The sequence below is a fragment of the Morus notabilis genome, unplaced genomic scaffold (assembly GCF_000414095.1).
Source record: "Morus notabilis unplaced genomic scaffold, ASM41409v2 Scaffold294, whole genome shotgun sequence".
Taxonomy (NCBI): domain Eukaryota; kingdom Viridiplantae; phylum Streptophyta; class Magnoliopsida; order Rosales; family Moraceae; genus Morus; species Morus notabilis.
This window is the reverse complement of record NW_010365149.1, coordinates 140,028-140,361: the sequence shown is the minus strand read 5'-3', so window position 1 is coordinate 140,361 and position 334 is coordinate 140,028.

Below are 334 nucleotides of genomic sequence, written 5' to 3'. Positions count from 1 at the left end.
GAGTTCTTAACAGACTCCTATTTATGGATTTGTGTCTTTTGATTTACTCAGTACGGATTCTGAGATCTTGAATCCTATTCCTTGTATTTTGGAGACATGATGAAGTAGGTAGCCGGGAATGTTATTACACGAGATGGAATCCATTCCTTCTTAAGAAAGAAGTAGATAAATAATTCTCTTGAGGGTTGATTCGGTACTTGGACCAGTAGGAGCTCCGATTCATGAATGTGTTTTATGAATCACTGTCCATTAGAGAATCAATGGTACTCAAGGATAAAGATATAATTAGAGAGGTTAATGGATTTTACCTAGCTCTAATTATGAATTATTTATG